This window comes from Strigops habroptila (genome assembly GCF_004027225.2).
Source record: "Strigops habroptila isolate Jane chromosome 13 unlocalized genomic scaffold, bStrHab1.2.pri S16, whole genome shotgun sequence".
NCBI classification, from domain to species: domain Eukaryota; kingdom Metazoa; phylum Chordata; class Aves; order Psittaciformes; family Psittacidae; genus Strigops; species Strigops habroptila.
The window spans coordinates 9,899,866-9,919,372 of NW_022651054.1; the positions used below are offsets into that span (position 1 = coordinate 9,899,866).

General features: G+C 45.3%; 1 protein-coding gene across 2 annotated transcripts in view; it reads left to right on the top strand.

The window, feature by feature from the left end:
* Positions 1-19,507, top strand: part of MYO1C (myosin IC) — a 52,326-nt gene that overhangs the window by 341 nt on the left and 32,478 nt on the right. The gene's annotated exons all lie outside the window — the stretch shown is intronic.

The window sequence follows — 19,507 nt, forward strand, 5'->3', positions numbered from 1 at the left end:
CAGACAGCCGCGGCTCGGCCGTGCCCCCGAAGTCAGCGACCTTCCCGGAAACTCTAAAATTTCCACGGTAGAAACAAATGACCCTTTCAGAGCAGCCGGCATCCTGGCTCCGGCAGCACGGAGCGCTCCCTGCCGTCCCCTTCCGTAGCGTTACTCAAACACGCTCCGGTAACGCTTCCCTCACGGGATCCCAAACGCTCCTGCCTGGGACGGGGCGAGCCCTGCCGAGGCTCGCGTTGGGGCAGGAGGAAGGCTGGAGCGGAGACGGGGCCGTGTTGCGGCCGGTGTGTTCGGGAGGACCTGCCCGGTTCTCCTTAAGAATGGCTTTCTGTCCATACCGAACTTGTTCTGTACGTTCTCATGGTGCTGTGTGTTTATGGGCAGTATGATAGTGCTTCATACTAGAACAATTCTGCCTTTATGCTGGAATAATTCTTCCTCATTCACCAGTGCGTGCACAGGTGCCTAAAAGCACTTCATAAAGAAAGCTCTGTGGTTTTAGTCCTCTCGTAGGTGTTGAACACAACTTCTCCAGCTTAGACCACAGGTCTGCATCCCCACTAACACTCAAGGGTCCCCATCTGTTGTGCTCTTTTCCGTGCCTGTTTTCCCTCTTTCCTAATACACTCGGAGTTAATGGCTTTAAGTGACAGGTATTTGTGGAAGGAATCTGACTCTGCGCTCAATGAGTGTCTCATTCTAGTAACTTGAACGTTCCGCATAAGCTGGCTTGATCTGCATCTCATGCTTGGGAGGGTTACAGGAGAAAAGTGATTCTGAGATACAATACAGGGATTATTGTGGTATTTATTCCTTCTGAGGCAGTTGCTTGAGGTGGAAAGCTCTGGAACAACTCGGAGGTGGCAGCTGCCTGGGTTTAGGGTCTTAGTGATAAATGAGTAAATGTGCTTGGTTTGGTGGCACAAGCTGTGAAAGCAGCGCCACAACTTAGAGTAAGTGGGAAGAAAAGCATTTGTCTTTCATCTCCTTTTGGGGCAATAGACAATTAGCAGTTGTCAGCACCTTTTCAAAACCTACCTAAGGTTTACAGAACCGATGAGTTCTTAAGTTTTAAGTGAGCCCTGATATGGCAACCACTGTCATAACGCTGAGGGATTTTAAGTGATGATACTGGGTGTAATCCCGTGGTGTAGGGAGGGGCCATGTAAATATGAATCTCATCTGTTCTGCCAATGGAGTGCTGGGCTGTACTCATCTCTCTGATTTATCATGGTATGAAGGATGGATCTTCTTTTTTATCTGATTCACAATATATTACAGGAGTGAGTGATCCCACATGACTCGGGATGCAGAATGTGCCATTTCTGTTCTCTTGTGCATAACTCACAGCAAAGCAGCTTGTGATTTATGATAACATTGTCAGAATTAAAATATCTATAAGAAAAATTATATAGATAGGGCAAAATTATTCAAACCAGGTAGAAGACTTTATTCTGTTACTTTTCAGTTTGATTTAAGTCCACTGGAGGAGGAACAGGAAAAAGCTGGAGGTCAGGAATGCTTAAAACGGACTAAATATGGTGCTTATTCTGGTGAATAAGCTCAAACTCTGCAGATGCCTTTATGCAGAGGTGAGATGGTCTTAGTCTTGTTCCAGTAGTATCCAGACATTCAGGATTTTCCTACTGTTTGTAGTGTCATGTTCTTATGGGACTCAGATCTGCTGTGCTGGGAATTGCTTTCTAGGAAGTGTACAAATTCTTTTATCACTATCAGAATGGACAGTCTGTACCAAAGGCAGGGGAACCCAACTGCAGCAGCTGGTCACAGTCACAGAGCAGCATCTGAACTGCATCTCCCCTGTGCTTCAGTCCATTCCCTGCTCCCTCAGCCAAGTGCTCTTACCTGGCAGTTCTGAATAGTTCCAGCATGGAAAATGTTGAGGATCACTGGGCTGGAGCACTTCACCTCCCATGCTGAAGGAGTAATGGGTGAGGGATGTTCACAGTGTGCTTTCAAATAACTAATGCCTTCTGTAGGACAAATTTACATCTGGGTTACTGGTGCTGCAGAAAAGGAAGTGCAGAGAACCTCAAGTGCAGTGTGTTTTCCTAAGGATGGTATGTCCTACTGCCCTGTGTAAGTGATGGAAATGGAACTAAATCACTTGTCCCTTCATACAAGCTAAAGAACCATTTGCAAAGGCTTATCTGTGTGTTTCTAAAACGTTGCTGTGGGGAAAACCATTTGTATTGTGCTTTGGCTCACCTGTATCAATGACAGTCAGAGTGGTTCACTGCTCAGAACTGATCCAAATGAAAACAGAGCAGGCAAAACAAACAGGGAATTCCTCTGAAGCAGCTCATGGTGAGAGCACATGAACATCTCCATCTGCACAAGGAATACAACAGCACAGGACATAATGGCTGGGATCAGGTGGGGACTGCCCTGGTGGTAGCAGCAAAGCTTTGTACTGGCATAAAGTGATTGCAGTTACAGCATGTTTGTCTTCCATTAGGGATTTTACTGTGTTATACACTGCTTTATAACCAACTCGTGAGTGATGTGGTTGGCTTTTGTGAGGATTGCTACCCCTGACTTTGACAGAAACCATACACCTCACCTTCAATCATCTTTTCTGGTGGACAAGGTTTGCAGGGTTGTCTTTCTGTGAGACTGTAGCAGTTATTTTTCTGCCTGGAGGGAGCCACTTGGGCTGATTGAATGATTTCCCTACTGGAAAATATCTTGTGCCCTCCTCTGCATACCTTACTCCTTGTTGATGCATCAGCAGGGTAAGGTGGCCAGCTCTTCCCAGAAAGCATTAATAAAGACGCAAGCAGGCAGTGTGGGTAGATGTGAAAGGTTTAACTACATTTGTAATGACAGAAGGTTCTGAGTGGACAAATCTCAAGTCATTTGTTGCAACTGAGTCATGTTCTGTGGGGGTGGCAGGTCTGGTAGTCTTTAAAGCCCTGCCCTGTGTTATTTAAATACTCTTCAAGGAGTAGCAGGGCCAGTACCTTGTCTGTTAATAGATATGTTCAGTGTAGTTCTGTCCTATATTAACTCCCTGCAGTGGAAGGCAGTAAAGCTTAGTATTTAGAACTCCTAGGACACTCATGCATGCATGGCTGGCTCTCCCTGGCAGCTCTTTTCTTTAGGAAAGCACTTGGTCATGTGTAGGGACAGGACAAGGGGGAATGGCTTTAACCTGCCAGAGGGGAGATTGAGATGAGCTCTGAGGCAGAAGCTCTTCCCTGTGAGGGTGCTGAGGCGCTGGCACAGGGTGCCCGGAGAAGCTGTGGCTGCCCCATCCCTGGCAGTGTTCAAGGCCAGGTTGGACACAGGGGCTTGGAGCAACCTGCTCTAGTGGAAGGTGTCCCTGCCCGTGGTTGGAACTGGATGAGCTTTAAGGTCCCTTCCAACTCAAACCAGTCTGGGATTCTAAATGAACAGCTTCACCGCGACACTCGCAACCCTTTTAACCGCTACATTGACCTTGGTCCAGCTTGGCCACCACCCTTCCTGTGATTCAGTTCAGCTCCTGATAATAAATGCACATAGATGTTTAGCATTTGGCAGTACTTTTGGTCTGCTGCAGTGTTTGCCTTGTAGGCAGTAAGGCCCTGGAGGTGGGAGATCCAGCATCCTGCAGTTATTGGGAAGTTTTGTTACCAAATGGGCAGTATCATTCTTGGTGGCAAAGAATGTCAAAATGTGTTCTGATTTTTGCCAGGAAATGCATAGTCTATGAATGACAAAAAAATCCTCCATCTGTGTTGTCTAAAAGGATAATTTCTTTTTCCTTTCTCCATAGAAGAGCTTTCTGAAATCACTGCCAAGCAAAAAGATGCATGTGGATAAAACCACAGTTAGGGTGGCGTTCAGCCTGCTGTTTGGATGCAGACTGCACCTTCCAAGCTACAGCTGCTTTAAAAGGCTGTGCCTTTACATTCATGTTGGCAGTTTCTTTTGAAGGCAGCTTTAAAGTTTACTGGGGATATTTGACTCTGCATTTCCTTGTAGGTTCTTGCATCTGACCAGAGATTTCACCCTTACAAAAGGTAATCGAGATGTGGCCCTAATCTTTGAGACGGTGTGGACTCATCGCTGGAGAAACAGCCTTTGTAGTGGTTTTAAGGCTTCAGGGAAACCTTTGTGCCTTAGCAGCTGAGGTTGCATTTCATTAGTTAGAGTGATCTGTGGTGCCTGATGCCAGCTGACAATCACTAGGTGTATTGGGCCATTTTACTAATGAAGAGGAGGATTATGGAAAGAACTGTAATTCAGCTAAGAGAACAGTGTGTGTCAGAGGATATTGGTGAGCTTACAGCTGTTTTTTTCCCCTTCATTACCATATAGTCAACATTTCCTGGTTGTCTTTCTGTCTGTGTTCATTACCACCTGCTCTAGATGGGATATTCCTGCCCAAGAAAGAATCATCTTTACATCAGAGTTATAATGACAAACTGAGACCAGCAACTCTGCTCTTGCTGTGCTCATTGTTTGTGGCTGAAGTGTCCAGTTAAGTCAATATCCATTTCGATACTAAGGCGATAGTGATCTGTTTAGCTTGTGAGCAAATTAAATTCCACTGAAACAGTAGAACTGGCACCAGGGAAGTAGGAGGAAAACTATTTTCCATCCTGAAGTGTGTCTTTGTGTAGCGTTGCGAGTTGGGTCTTTTCAACTCGCTAACAGCAACTAATAACTTCTACATTATACAGCCCACACTGAGTCATTGTTTACTCAGGGAAATGACTCTCAACAGCCAGACTTGTTTGCTAACTTTCATAACTGAAGTATGCACTTCCACACATCACAAGGCAGCACACTGTAATCAGCATCTTTAAACCAAAACCTGATACATACTTACACCACCACACAACGTTGTGTTACGAGTAGTATCGCTGCAGTTCAGGTTCTGACTGCAGCACAGGCTGCTGCGTCCAGTGGTGCAGTTTTGAGAAGAGGGAAGATTATTGCACATAGTTCTTGTTAGGTTGTTTTTTTTCATAGAGTTTTATTGAGCTTTCCAAATTAGAGAGCAGGAAGCTTTGGTCTCTGTCCACACAGCTTGTTGTTTGAAATAACAGCTTGTCTTCTGCTCTTAGGTCTTTTGGAGGCTGTTCTGAATTGCCTCTTCTGCAGCTTGGGAGGGAAAGCCACACCTTTGCACCAGGAAGCCAGGAATTCTCTCTCTTGACAGAGCTGGAACTTAGACAGCAAAACAGATGTTTCTTTTGCCTTATTTTAGGTGAGCACTAAAGTTCAGCTGTGAGCAGTTTTCTTCCCTCTTTACCTACTGGGTTGTGTTAGCACCTTATTGTCTCACAGGTACCTTTCCTACCCACCATTACATTTATTAAGATTATGACAACCACCAGGGTTTGTATCCCTGATTGGTGTACAGAACAAGCAATGCCAAGTGCACACAGTGCAATATAATCAGCTTTCTCCGTTGCTTTGTTCCTGTGGGAATGAAGTGGGGGCAGCTAAGCGTGCCTGGCTCGCGTGGGAAGAGTGTTTGCATCATTCAAATGCAACTTTGAAGCTATTTCTTCCTTTTGAATTGATGGATTTCTGAATTTTGCACTCAGTTCTCTTGTTTTCCTTCAGAGCTATAAAGTACCACGTAACTAAACCAATATTGCAGCTTGGAAGAGAGGATCCAGAGCAATATGAGCACTGGAAAAGCATAGTAATGTATCATGAGGAACTGCTTGTCTATCTGTTGCACCTTTCCAAAACCAACAAACAAAATCAAGTGCCTAGCACATTTCTCAAGTAAACCACACACTGCATTTGAAATAGTGTGTTCAAAATGTGCAGTTTTAATTTCTCCTCAAGTCCCAAGCTTTTGGGGACACAATTTTGTTTGAAAATAGAAAGGAAAACTTAAGGTCTTGTGTGAAAATGAGGGCAAATACAAGATATGTGATTTCCAACATCCCCATTTTATTTGTGCATGGAATTTTTGCTCTTAGCAGAGAAGCACAGCCTGTGTTTTTGTGTGCCTGGTCATAGCACTCTGTGGGAATGCAGATGACTTTAATCTTTCTGATCTCCTATCTGGAAAGCTGCTGGATAGGAACTGGGAGCAGCTTCTGGAGCTGTTAGCAAAGCTGGAACATCTAGATTTGTTTAAACAAGATTTGCATCACCCCTAAACCTTATGAAAGCTTTGCTCTGACACTCTTGATTTTTACCATCTCTGAATGTGTTTTACTTTTGTATCTCTATTAACACAATTAACTGTGCAGGGCTGTGAGTCTCCCAACAAGATTTGGAGCTCCTGAGAGAGCTCCACGTTTCCTTTGGGCATAAAATTGTGCTGTTATGACTGCAAGATGCCTGGATGGAAGCTAGCCTGCTTCTGGTCAGCCAGGGTGTGGAAGGAGAAGCTGAAGTGTGGGTGCACATACTGAGGTGAGACACTGTGAGTGCACGGGGAATTTACATACTCATAACCTTAAGGGGGTTTGAATCTGATGTGCTGGCTGAAGGGAGTCTGAAGGCAAACTAGAGGCTGAAAACATGTGGGAGGCCAGAGAGAAAAGTGGAGGCTGAAAAGGGATGGGAGACCAACAGGAAACACAGAGACCAGAAAGGAGTGGGAGGCCGAAATGGTGTGGGAGGGCAGCAGGAAAAGGAGAGGCCAAAGCAGAAGAGGAGACTGGAGGGGGATAGAAAGGCATGGGAGGCCAAAATAAGATTGTATCATAGATCTGGCCAGTCTTATTTTGCTCTTCTTTTTGTCTCTGCATCCTCCTGAAATAGTGGATCCACAGACTATTTTTAGCTATAGGAGATTAAAGCTCAGCCTTACAAAATGATGTAGGGACAAATACCTGTTGTTTTGGCTGTCTTGTTTCAGTTGGTGCTTAGTTTCCAGCAGAAAGCATTTCTTTAAATCATTTGAAATCTTGGTCATCATGGAAGAAACTGAGCTCTCTTGGCTACTTATGTAGGGATTGAGAAATCTAGGAGCAATTTGGGATAATAAAAGGGATAATTTAGGCATTTTATGAGGTGTTTCTAAAACAGGTATGTTGGAGCCCTTAGAACATTGAGGGAAAACGTGTGATAACATAATGGTACGAGCACAATCTCTTCTCTTTTTGCCTAATAGAAAACATAGGTTGATGGCTATGGGCCATTTATATATTTGGGTAAAGCTTTCAGATGTTGGTTCAAGTATAAACTAACCTGATTTGAGATAACTGTGTCCTGATCCAAGGAAGAAGAATAAAGGATAAAGTTGAGCTGCTCTTCGTGGAGGTTGCAGCAAACAGTGACCACCTTGAAACCTTCCTCTACTGCGTCAGTGAGAGCTGCCAGAGCAGGGATGGCTGGAGCTGAGAGCCTGGCAGGTAGCGAGTGGTGGGAGTGAGAGCTTGTGGCACATTGGTCACGAAGGCACCACATGATGAGGAAATGTTGCAAGAGATGCAGAGTTTCGTATGCAAAAACCTCCTTGCAGAGCTAAAGGGGGTGTTTGATCTCGCTCTTTAAACTGAAACCTGACTGGTTGCCAAGTGTCTGTTTCTGCTCTGATGATTCCGTGTCTAGGTGTGGACATAATGGAGCTCCTTCAGCCTGGAACATATTCACCTGCCAGCTGCTGCTCTCCAGACCACTTCCTTGGTTCAGCTTGCAATGGGAGGAATATTCCACGAAGTGGCTCTGTGTAGGATGGGAATGTGAACTATGTCCAGGCTGAAGTCCATGGAACTCAAAAGCTGCACTCATGTAACTGTTTACTTCTTTCTAGAGGCTTCAGTTAAGTTGGCTGTTTGTCTGCATTTCTGTGCCATCAGAAATAGGGAGCATCTATGAAAAGACCACGTTGCCACCTGAGTGGAAGTGGGGAGTGGAAGAAAATCAGTGTTGCTGCACATTGAGTGCACATGTCTGGAAAGAAAGCATTTCCAAGCATTGTACAAGCAAGCTGTTGCTTTCCAAGGGAAGGTTTTGTTGTAGCAAGTCTTGCTTTTTATTTTGGGGAGGCTGGAAAGGTAAATTCTGGTATAAAGGTCTAAAAGTAGCTGTGAGCTTGGTACCTGGCCTGGTTTGAGTGCTGAATTTCTCTGGTTGATCTCTAGCACTGTGCTGAACTCTGGAAAGTGCTTTTCAGGCCACACTTTCACTGGCCCCAAACTATATTATCTTAATTACAAACCACTTATCTGAGCTGATGGTGAGTCAACACAAATGTGACACGGTGCTTGTTACAAGTAGAAGATCAATCAGTGTTTAGTGTGGGCTGGGTTGAGATTTGTGGATTGATAGGGAATGGGAAGGTTCATTTGGGTCAGGAAGTGGCACAGGGATGAGTGTGTGGAGTGAGCTCATCCCTCCTGCATGCAGTCAGAGTCCAGCCTCATCAACCCTCGTTTTTAAGTGTCAGTTGTTCACAGTCCTGTTGAGTATCAGCCCAGTCAGTGTTAGCTGGGTGTGCTTCTGCTGGCAAATCTGGTGGGACACATACCCACATGCACCAGGTAATTTATATTGCTGATTCCCTGATCGTGGAACACTACAACTGTCAGTCTGTAGCCTCTAGTGGCATTCCTGGGCTTGTCCTGGAGGCTGCTGGTGGTGATAATACACATGCATCACTTCCCAAGGTTTTAAATGTTTGGAGGCATGAGTATGTGTAAGAGCAGGGGATGGAGCAAGCAAGCAGAGCCTCAGAGCTTCATCCACACCACTCAGTGAAATGAGTCTTTACTTGTCTGCCAGGAGGGTGTATTCCTGCAGTATCTAAGGTGAGCTTATACTGTTGCTCTCCACTCCCTACCTTGTACCTGCACTAGCATCCATTTGACCCTTTGATGAGTCAGTTGAAACCAAGTTTGGAGTACAGTGATGAAGTAGAAAGGAGTTTTCTGTTTGTTTAGTTCCCTGTCTCATCACAGAGCTGACCAGATCTCAGTCCCAGGACAGAGAGGACCAGAATAAGCACAGCCGGGCTTATTCTGCATCACAGTCCACTTGCAGCAGCCTGGGACTGCACTCTAGCACCTCGGAGGACACTTTCTGTGCTCTTTCCACCTTGGAGAAGTGTTTGTAATGGAATGTTGTGGGAATGATGGCTTGTGTAGCTGTTCTTCTTACGCTGCTGGGTTTTGATCCTTGAAGGCAGTGGTAGTGAGGAGTTCACTAGAAGGTTCTGCAGTCACACTGGGGGCACTTTTGTGCCCTGCTGTGTGGGTGATTGGCACTAAACCCTCCCAGCCTGTGGCTGTGGAGCTAGGCCAGATGTTTGGAACGTAAATGGTAATTAGTTGTCTTCTAAATGTTGGCTTTATTGAGGTTTATAAATAGAATAGAATACACTATCTCCACTTCTTGTAATGGGGATTCCCAAGCTCTAATACTTACTACAGCTCCTGAGCAGTGCAGTAACCATCTGCCCATGGAGTGCCTGCGGTGCTCTTGCCCATTAACGTGGTATCAGGTCAGGAATGGAGAGCACTGATACAGGCAGCTGCAGTGGGCACACTTAGACACTGAGCCAGGGGAAGCTGGTGTCTGTTCTGCTTCTTGCCAGAGCAGCACAGAGTGTGTTTAAAGCAGGGAGCCCACATCAGCAGGTTACTTGGGTGCTGATGTCTGGAGTGTTTTGCTCTCTCTGCTGCTTCCCAGAGTGTTTGTGGAAGGAGGTTGGGAGAGCTGGTGCAATGGGGACCTGGAGAGAGGACGCCTTGCCCAGCTGGGGATGCAGGGGTCATAGACTGGTTTGGGTTGGAAGGGACCTTAAAGCTCATCCAGCTCCAACCCCTGCCCCAGCCAGGGACACCTTCCACTAGAGCAGGTTGCTCCAACCCCCTGTGTCCAACCTGGCCTTGAACACTGCCAGGGATGGGGCAGCCACAGCTTCTCTGGGCACCCTGTGCCAGCGCCTCAGCACCCTCACAGGGAAGAGCTTCTGCCCAAGAGCTCATCTCAATCTCCCCTCTGGAGGTTAAAGCCATTCCCCTTGTCCTGTCCCTACAGGCCCTTGTCCTCTCCAGGTTTCTTGTCAGTGCCCTTCAGGCACTGGAAGCTGCTCTAAGGTCTCTTCGGAGCCTTCTTAGGCTGAATGCCCACTTTTGCACTGCTCTTCCACAGCTCCAGAGGCTCAAAGGACTTTTGGGATTCTAGCAAGGAATCTCTGTGGGGTAGTAGGACAAGGTTACTGTGGTGTGGTATCTGAGCACGATGTGATCGACACGGGCAGCAAGGGTGAGGGAGAAGGAAATCATTTTGCTGCCAGAACCTTTCGTGCGAGAGGTTGGATCTGGACGTGTGCCCTTTCTGGGTGTACTCGCAGGTTCCTGCGATCTGTAGCTGCTGTTGCTGTCACCACCAGCAGTGGCACCCAAGTAAACAAAATAGAGGAATGCCATCCTGCAGTAGGAACTTCAAGAGGCTATTTCGAGATGGAATTGAAGCTCCATGTGTTTTAGTGGACTGTAGCTTCATTGTGAGGGCAGAAGGCAACCAAGAGTGGTTTGAACTGGAATTCTTTACAGAGTATTGTTGCTAACGCTGTAGTGGGCAGCTGGATTGAGCTGTTTTGGAGCTTTACTCCTTTTTGATACCATAGCAGCATTCTTGTTAAAGAGGCTTCAGAACAAGCTTGGCAGTAGTTGGTGCAAGCTCATATTTTTAGATGCTCTGTTGATGTTTTTCCCCCCCCAGAATAGGGATATTCTGGCAAAAGACAAAGAAACAACTTTAAAATGTGTATACTAAATATCCCCCAGCAGGTAAGCTGGAACAGCAGAGGTAGCAATGGCTTAGCACCTGGATTAGTGAATTTTGGAATGGTGAGGTTCAGCTCTGCAGGGAAGGGCAATACCTGCATGTAAGTACTCCTGCGACCCATCAGCTGTTCCAGCAGACAAGTGTGTGCTGCCCATCAGGACACAGGAATCCCAAGAATGTGAAGGACTCTGGAATCCCAGCTCTGTGCCTGCCCTTCCCCTCCTCCTCCAGGGGTAGTGGCAGCAGGAAAGGAGGTCAGGTTTGAAATCCAAAGAGGAGGAATTTGTGAGTATATGGCAGATAACGCCCATCACTCACTGCACTCTGCCACTCCCCCCCCATTGTGGAAAGTATGATTAAAGTCAGCCGCTCCGCCCTGGCTGTCTGAGCCTCATACATGCCTCCCAAATGCCAGATTCTCTTCATTCCAGGCTGCTGACTTCAAGAAGAACTTGCTCTGACAAGCTGGAAATGAGGACTGGCAGCTTTGTCTGCAACTCAGAGGCTTTATCTCTCTTAGACACTCTTCCTAACATTTCCCACAAACACTGTTCTGCTGGTAAGAGCTGTTGTACGCCCGGGACGCCATCAGGCACTTTGAATAAAGCCTTACGTTGTGTAACTACTTTAAACAGGCAAGGAAAGCTTCCTAGAGCAGCTGGCATCAGGCCTGCAGCAGAGCTTGCTCTCCCTGTGCTTCAGCCTCATTATTTGGGGAGTGGTAGGTAGTGTCAGCTCAGCCTTTTGATTCTCTTGTGCCCCTACCAAGAGCTGGTCTTCACTCAAGTTCTGTCATCCAGCCTTCATCTCCCACTGTGTTTCCATCACCTGATGATGCATTCATCCACAGTGTGTTCCTTCAGTTCATCACCTTGGCCTCTCTGAACTCCCACCTTCACCAAGGCAAGGACATGTTCTTTGACTTCTAGGATTGTTCTGGCTCCACCAGCAACTTGGGTTTCCCTGTTCTTGCCTCCTGAGCTTGCCTCCTAGCGTTATTGCTTCACTGCTGCTCCTGCTCAGTGAGGGATGCAGCTCTACCCACCTGTTAGGGGTTCTTTATTGCATGTGCTTTTAAGCTGTCTGCTTATGCTGCATATTTCACTTGGAGTATTTCTACTCTGTGACCCATCTTAATCAATTGATGAACTCAGCCTTCAATAAATGCTTTCACAGAGTGCAGCCCATTTAAGAGATGTAATAATGGTTCCAGAGAGCGTCTGTGCCAGTAATTGCAAGATGGCCAAGCTCTTCCTTGGATGTTGTTTTTGTTTCAAAATGATTATTAGAGCAAGTATCTTCTTACATTCGTATAGTATTTAACACAGGAAATTGAGAGAACTTGAAGCTTGATGCACTAAGGCATGAACCCTGATAGAAAAATGTATCTTAAATCAAATTGGAGTGGTCGTTATGGTTGTGACATGATTTCTGCTTAACAGGGTAACTTGGATGTCATCATCATGCTGCTTCAGAAGCAGCTTGCCAGTGTTACTTCAGGTTGTGGACGGTATGTACATGTATATAAGACCTGCCAGTATCAAATGCCTGCCCAGTACCTCACAGACTTCCCAACTGGCTGTTAATAGACAAAACTGGGGTTTTATGCCTGATTTTGGGGGTGGGCTGTTTCCACAGGGGCTGTGGCCTTGACTTCTGGCCATGTAACTAACCACGTTGAGCAGAACAGGGATCCCACTAGTTCCAGCTCCAAATCCTCTCTCCTGACATGGAACTGTGCTTTCTGGAGATTGTGGGGCGAGGTTGGGTGCAACAAAAGCTCTTCTTTCCCCTTATCTAGCTTAATGTTAGCAAAGAGCACACAGCTCTGACGCAGCAATACGAGAGGATTGGAATCAGTGTTGCAGTGAGGATTTTGAGCAAGAAGCCAGCATGAAGCAGCACCCGCAGCATTTAACCTCTGTGTTTTATTCATCCTGGAGCAAGTGTAATTGAAAGTGACACCTCTATAATTGATGAGGTATCTTTTTACCATTTGTTTAATTACCAGTTTCAGTGTCTAGAAAGCAGCAGATCAATAATTTACAGTGGTGAACTGCCCTGTGTCCTCTGTTCTTCTAGTTCAGCCATACAAACAACAGCTCCTGAAACAAACCCTCATGCTTTGATGTTTTCTTTTTCTTTAGGGCTTGCTGTGCTGCTTGTATCTCTCATTTTTGGTAGGGTGGCTAAGGCTGGGCTCATGCTGCTGCTGCAACAGCGAAAGATGCTGCCCTGGCCATGTCTGAGAGCTGTTAGAACAGGAATTTTAGGCAAAGGAACCAAAGCTGCTGCCTGTGTTTTGTATGTATATCTTACATTACAGGCTTTGATTTTAATATGACCTTTCTTGAGGCTCTTGGACCCTTCTGTCAGGTTAGAGCTCAGATCCCCTTTTGGCCCTGCATCCCTCACTTTCCCCAAGGGCACCTAGAGAATCTATACCTGTTGAATCAGAGCAAGGAAAGTGTTTTCTTCCCAGTGGGATGAGACTTCTGACAGTTCCTGTTGTCATCCCAGCTGCCACGGACAGGAGGGCTTCCTCAGACAGCATCAGAACAAAAGATACCCAACCTCCATGAGATCTCCAAATCCCTAGTATGGAAAGTTTATAGTAGCATAAAGATGTCTGTATCAGCTGTGGGAATTCCTTTGGGATCTCTCATTGAAAATCACAGCCCAGAAGTAGTTTGTGGTAGATGTAAAGGGCCTGCCTGGGACTACCTGCTTTGTGTGCCTCAGCAGGATTTGTGCAGTTTTTCAACCACACAGTGTAGGACTATAAGTAAATCAGAGGGAGAAAGAAGGGATTTGGACCCAGCCACAGCTGGGGAATGAATGTTTCCGTTCACCAAACAGGCCCATGTTTATCCAGATGTGGAACGTGCGTTCCTGAGAACCACAAAGGAATGGGCTCCTTGGTTATTCTTGAGTGTGTGTTTTGTCTTTGGTTTTGATTAAATCGATGTCCCTGATAATGCAGAAGATCTTGAAAACACAGTGAGCAGGATAGTGCAGTTCACCTGAGTGAGCAGGGAACCAAACCCATGTCTTGGAGATGAGATATCCCTTATATTTCAACTTCTGAGTTGCAAGCCAATGATTTTTTTATCTTGATTTAATGCAGTTTTGATTCAATAGGAGTATCACTTCTTAATCAATATTCTGGCTTGCTTGATGAGCGCAAGCTGATGCTGGTGGACATGGGATGTCCTTCTGAAACGATGTCTGTATTTTCCAGGCATCCTGGAATACTTTAGCCAACATGATTGGCAGCTCATCATTCCCCGTTTACTGTTAACTAAAGATATATCTATTTTTAGAATAAAACTGTTTGCAATTCACAGCCTTTGCTCACTGGGGGATCTTTGGGGCGCTGTCAGACTGGTCAGAAGGAGATTACCTCAGACAATACCCTTCATCTGGTGGCTTTTACCCTCCTTTTCAGAAGCAACAGGGTAAAGGGAAGCAGCTCAGACATAAGCCAGCTGCAACATCATCTGCCCACGTGCTCCCTGTTGGTTGCCAGGCCTCAAGCCTGACTCGCTGCCAGAAGCCAGTCTGCACTGCGTGTCTACTTGTCTTTGGTCTGCTTTTGGAAACTGCTTAGGCCATTGCTTTTAGCATAATCTGGAATTTCTACGCATCGTTGGATAGTCTTATTATGGGTTCACAATCCAGTTTTACTCCAGACTGTTGTTGAAACTCTTAAACTTTTCATAAAGGACTTATGCCATCGTAATAAATGCAAAATGCTCTTTGTTCCCTTACAAAGAAGGGTTTGAAAGAAGCTCAGTCCCATATGCGTTCCTAATAGTTTCATTAGGATTTATTTATAACTTTTCGCTGTCCCAAAATAACTGCCTGCCTCAGGCCAACAAAGTCAGTTTGGGACAGAGGGGAAAAGAACCCTGGTGGAAGTACAGATTGTGCCTGTAAACTCCACACTTGTACATCATCAAATCAAAACCTCCTCCACTTGTTTGAATGGCTGAAGCATTGAATGTGCCCATTCTCTGGGCTGGCAGAACTTGGCTCCGCTCTAGTTTGTAGTTTGCTTTCAGCATTGCAAAGTCTGCATTAAAGAAGAGGCACACCCAGGAGGAAAGTAAGAACTTGTTTCTCGCAGGTATTACCCGCTCCTGGCAGCAGAACTGAGTGTCGCAAGAATCCTTGCAGCCTGGGCTGGTTCCTTCATTTCCTTAAGGAACCTGTAAACATCACATGCAACAAACCCCTGACAGATGCCATTGAACCAATATGAAGCATTTCCCTAAATCTGGGGTTCAAATATACATCTTTGTGCTACTATAAGCTTTCCATACTTGGCGTTTTGTTGTTACGCTAACAGGAGTGGGATAGAGGAGTAGTTGTTGGGGCATCACTCAGGTACAAGCTGTTTTATAAACACCTCCCTCCAATTTCAAGCAATATATTCCATATGTAATCATCTCTTCTGGGCTTTTCAGGAAAGTTATAGCCATTTGGCCTTTACTTTTCTGCCATTGGAAGCTTGAATACACTAATACAGTGTAGATTTTACCTGTGCTCCAATCTCCACAGAGCAGAAAAGTTCCTGGTTTTGACAGCAAACCAGAAGTTCAACAATAGCTTTATTCAGACTTTATGAAAAGGAAAAGCTTCACATTAACTGCAAGAAACAATTCCATTTGGCTATTTTGGAGGGAGGTATTTCCTTTCTAAACTATTTTCCACAGTACCAAGTGGTCTGGGTTTGGGTGTGGTTTGTTTTAATGCAAAACTACATTGATGAAAGTTGTCAGTTACAAGAAAAAAGGACAGCTTAGGACAAGTCAGTCGAGTTTAGTTGTTTCCTATAAAGCAGTCAGATAGAGTAGATAAAGCTCTTACTTGGATTTCTGTGTGATAGGTGTTGACATGTCAGATTGCCTTCCCTAGGTTTCAGATTTAACCTGCTAAAGAAAAGAAAGCAGCTTAAACTTAACTGGTTTGGTGTCAGCAGTTCTGAATAGACAATTCCTATATTTAGAGAGGAATTCTACCATCATCATTCGTGGCATGGGGGAAACCTGGGATCAATGTAACGTTCATAGGGGTGGTTGATCTCTGCTTCTGAACTCATACCCACGATTCTTCTCCCTTCTTACAGCCTTATAATTGTTATGGAGCAGTTATTACATGAGAAAAGAGGCATGAGGGTATTTAATAGAAATTCTTCCTGTAGTTGGTTTTCTCTAAGTCATAACCACTCACATTTACTGGTTCTGAGGAAAACCTGCCTGTTGCTGCACTTGTTTCCTCCTCGCTGTGCAGGCAGGAACGTCAGTATTTGGTCAAAAATGAAAAGGTCAGTTTAAAAAGCTTCAGGAATCAAGATGTCCCCAGAGATAAGCCAAATATGAAACATCCTCTTGGGACAGATTTGCTGTATACCCTGGAAAGCTTAACACACCCTTGAGTGCACACCCTCTTCTGGCCCGCTAGTGTGAAGACAAGGGCAAGGTATGAGCAACTGGTGAGGAACGTACCTGAGAGCCTGCTTACACTGGAGCAATCCTCTGGAACAATACAGGGAGTTGGAAATCTCACCTGTGTTCTCTGTGAAGCTTTTCGTACTGTGATGTGAGTGCTTCTGCTGTCAGAACTCTGTCTTACTGTCTTATGTATGAGTCTTTCACAAGGGCAGCTTGGCTTGCTGCTTTTTAAGGCTCTCAGCCTAATGTTGCTGTGGCAAACTGACCATTTCAGCTCAAGGAGGTCTCAACCAGGTTAACACACTAAAAACCTTGGCTGGGATTTGGCCTCAAGTTCCACTGGAAGCTGTGCAACTCTGGATTTGTAGACACAGAGAGGATGGAGCAGAGCTGCAGATAGCAAATGATTTGTGCATTTTGCCGCAACCATCTCTTGCTCTCAGAAATAGAAGTCTGGGTGATAAACCTGTTTAGGAATGTATATTGTGCTCATTTCCGTGGCAGCTATGGGGCTGGGTCAGACTCTGTTTGCTCAGCAAGCTTCTCTGCACTGGGAGCTGGGAGCTGGCCTTATCCAAAGACAAAGCAGAGATGGAAAGATACCCCTCGCTGGGGATCACAGGGCAATGTTCCAGTGATATCACTTGATCCAAATTAAGGGCTTTGTGAGTGTTGTTTCATTTTTATAAGAAGAAGGAAAATCTCTCTTTAACTGGGCTTGCAGGTTTTGTGGCTGCTGGAGTGACAGGAAAACATGTGTGGTGGAGCTACAATTCCAGCTCCAGCCAGAAGTCAGTCTGAGACATACCCAGCTTGTTGGAGCTGCATGGAACTGTTTGCTGCTGGAACTGTTGGCATGTGAGACACTGATGCACACAACTGTGTGGGAACAGTTTGAAAATCAAGTTAAATTGCTTCTTCCACATGTGCCCAACATCCTCACAGTTTAAAATCAGTAAGAGAGCACTGTCCAGGTCTCAAACTGTTGTGCTCCATGGATTGCATGCCCAGGAAGGGCAGGAAGGGGAGCTGTCAGCCTTCCTTCTGCATGAGCACTGGCCACGTCATGCTTTAGGACGTGGCTGTGTCTTTTCCTGCCCTTTCATATCAGAGATGTGCTCAGCCTTGCTCTGCTCTTTTGTAGGTTTAAAACTATTCTTTCTATCTTTTTCCTCCCATGACAGAAAAAGGACATAGCAGCTCTAATATGTACATTCAGTTTTCTATTCTGGGCTGGGGAAAAGGCCCCTCTCTGCTCAGGAGAGAAGAGTCAGAGGTTAAATGCTGTGAGCCTTTGGTGGGGGAACCTTAGGTTACAGCATTCTGCCTTCCTGGAGAGTACTGATGTGTGAAGAGCCCGGCTTGTGTCCCTCCTCAGTACTCTTCTATGTTCTTTTCTTCCAGACTGCAAACAGTTTAGTGCTGATCCGGCCTTATATAGTAATTTCCTATTATTAGAAACGTTTCCTTGGGATCTTGCTCAGGGAGTAGCAGAGGGAAATCCTGTTTCCTTCATCTAACGTGCAGGCAAATCATCACCGTTCACTCTTTCCTTATCTAGTGGCGATAGAACAAAAAGTTTTTGTTGTGATATGCTTTCCAGTCTTCATCCCTTTCTAACACTAAACCTCTTTTCAGAAATGCAGGAAAAGGATTTTGAAGGAATAGGAACTGTCAGCCACCCATGTGAGCTGTAAAGCGTTGTCCACAGCCTGTAAGTTCTGCCTGTTCTTTCTCAGCCGTGTTTTAATTCTCAGGTTTACTTGTCCTCATGCTTTGGAAAACCAATTCATTTTGGCTTGTGTGAAAAATACTGTGATGGGGTGTTTCACCTGAGCCTGTCAGGGTATTGATACAAAGCTAATGGCTGTGATAAAAAGCAGAAACAACTTTATATTAATGAGAAGTTTATTTTTGCATGCAAAGAGGACGTGTTTTTAAAGGAGAGGTTGGTCACAGAAAGCAGAGAGATATGCACAGGCTTTGAACACTTAATTTTTCCTGTGAAAACATTTTTTCCCCTTAAAAGGAAGATGTAGGTCCTGCCACTGGGAGGGACTGTTTAGAAAGTCAGCTGGGAGGAATGCACATCAGCAGAACTGAGTCAGGCTGTTTGTATTAACAGCTCCCTCCAAAACTGCTCTTCTTGTTCTTGCCACAGACTCTGCAGGGGAGCTGCTTGAAATGATGGTATCAAAGTTAAGGGCAAAGCAATCCAGCTGAATTAACTGTTGTTTCAAACTCTGTGCTGTTGAAGTGAGCTCAACAATGGCTGTTGGATTCAGAATGGGCAGAGTGTGTTTGTAAATCAACTGTCTCACAGTCGCCCTGTAAAACAGCCACCAGAGCTGTAACAGGGATGGAGCGAGAGCAGCCACATGCACGAGGCACGCTGGCATCATATTAAGGGCATCTGGTTATTATAAAGCAGGACTTTGCTCTGATCATCAAAGCCACTCATCCATTTCTCTTTCACTGCTTCAGCAGAGAGCAACAACAAGGAAAATTTCTCTTAATGTGTTAGATTAACCCAGTTCTGGTTTTCACTCAAGTCACAGACCCAGAATTATTGTGTGTGTGCGGGAGCCATGACTAAATAGGAGCGCAGTGTATGTGCTTTTGAACCTGCTGGTCCTCAAATGCATCTATCATCAGGGGTAGCAGAAATAGTGACTAGTGCTTACAGAGTAGGAGTCCCAGGAGAGGTGTATCTCCATCTTCATGCTTTCTAATACTCCATTTCTTGGTGATATTCTTGTTTATCAGTGAAAGACCGAGCTTGGGAAGCAAAGAAGTTTAGTGTTCTCACTGCTGAAGCTTTCTGGAAACAAACAAAACCAGTGGTGACAGTTTGAGGTGTTACAAAGCATAAATTAGAATCCAAAAGAATAATTTAAATATACTTTTTTGTCTTCTGGTTTTTTGAACCCTTTTAGCCACACCTTAACATACTGCTCAGCTTTTGTCTATAAACGTGCAAACACAGAACCAGGGCGTTCAGAGAGCTCATGATGTCATGAAGGTTGCAGGAAAATTAAGGAACTTTACTGTCTGGAAACACCTTCTGAGTGACTATAATGGGCTTTTGATTTAACCTTCATAGGTCTGCAGTTCCAGAACTGACCAGTTGTGTCTCCAGGGACCAATGTTCCTACTTGGTTGGGGCACAGCTGGCTACTCTCTGCATGGGGAAAGAGGAGATGTGTTAACACAAACAAAAAGAGGTTAGAAACCAGACAATTCTTTGCAGAGCTGATGGTATGGAGAAGAGGTTTTGCCTCCTTATAAAGTCTGTTGCAATCTTTAGCGTTGAATCGTCGGCAGGACATTGG